Raw genomic sequence first — 1,756 nt, 5'->3', positions numbered from 1 at the left:
AATGAAGGCAGCTTTTAAAATTACATAAAGACAAATTTTCTAACACTGAGAGCCATTCTGGTATGGAAACACCACAGGGTCTTCCCCTGCAGGGCATGCTGTACCTGGTGGATAACCATTTATTGAAGGAATGAGTGAACCTTTGAACTGGATTGGCAGCCAAGATTTATATGCCTCTCTAGGGCACTGGAGGACATCAGTTTTCCATCCTTTGATGATTTATACCTTTAAATTGGTTGATAACAGTGCTATTCCAGGAATGTAAATAACTGGACTGTTTTAGATATGTATTCTCCGTCATTTCTCTTTATGTAATGTAGGTGTGACACACAGATTTGCTACTTCCAAACATATTTCTTATAATGATATCATTTGTAAGAAAAAAAATTTTTCTTTTTTGCTTTGAGGTTCTTTGATGATTTAGTGAAGAGCTTGTTCCTTGATCTTTTAAAGATAGCTCACAAAGATTAACATTGTGAACTTGTGTTGGAAATTATAGGATTTGAAAGCTGACGGACTTGGGTTAAACTTATGAGTCCTCTAACTTATTAGTTACATGAAATATCTAATTTCTATAAGCTTTAGTTTTCTCATCTACAAAATTCTTAGTTTTTCCAAACCATGTTTAGTATTCATATCTATAGAATACAATTACCTACTTCAAAAGGTTAAATGAGTTATGAATTAAATTATGTAAAATGGCTGACCCATATTTTCCATAAAGTTTGCAATATACATTTACAACTAATTCAAATTCACTTTCAAATAATATATTTCTTAATGAATAGTGCAAGTACCTATGATAGAGTATTCCCATTTCCTCCCTTCCATCCTTTATAACATTGCTGTTATTCATTTCACTTCTCCAGCAGCCATAATCACCAACTACACGTTATTATTTTGGACAAACTGTTATCTATTAGGTCAATTAAAAATAGGAAAAAAAATTTTATTTTACCTTAACTTCTTCTCTAATACTCTTACTTTCTTAGGTGGATTTGTTTCTGCCTATGTAATTTGCCTTCACTTTGAAGACCTTCTTTTAACATCTCTTGCAAGGCAAATCTATTGACAACAAATTCTCTGTGCATGTGAAAGTATTTTCTGCTTCACTTTTTTTAAAAATCTGAAAACATAGTTTCTAAAAAGATTTTAATTTTTTGAACAATTTTACGTTGACAGCAAAACTGAAGGAAAGGTACAGAGATTCCCCATCTACCCCTGTCCCCACCAACACCAGAAAGGTGCGTCTGTTACAACAATGGGTCACTCTGACACTTGATAATGACCAAAGAACTCTCCTTCACATTCAAAGAATGACTTCATTAGATACATAATTTTAGGTTGGTGAGGTTTTTTTCCTTCCAACATCTTAAATATTTCACTCCATTCTCTTCTTGCTTGTATAGTTTCTTTGGTTTCCTTTTATGTCCATGTTTCTGCCTCCCCTGTGGTTTTTAGGTTTTCCAAGAAACTCTTTAAATAGGGTTTGAAGGTTTGAAGTTCTTCTAGTTGTATTCTTGTTATTATGCAGGAGCCCTACTAATACAGTGATAAGGTGTGAGAGAGGGAAAGTGACTGTAGTATCATGATTCGGTCCATTCTTTCAGTGAGTACTGAGCTGGGAATTTCCCTTCCCTGTATCAAAGGCAAGAGGAAGCTTGCGCTGGGTATTTCCCTTCTCCAGGGTTGGATAGGCACTGATAAAACTCTAGTCTTAGGCTCTGGTAAAACAGTTTCCTTCGGTCCAGGCTTG

Source organism: Manis pentadactyla, chromosome 7, assembly GCF_030020395.1.
Source record: "Manis pentadactyla isolate mManPen7 chromosome 7, mManPen7.hap1, whole genome shotgun sequence".
Classification (NCBI taxonomy): Eukaryota; Metazoa; Chordata; class Mammalia; order Pholidota; family Manidae; genus Manis; species Manis pentadactyla.
This window is presented reverse-complemented; position numbering follows the sequence as displayed.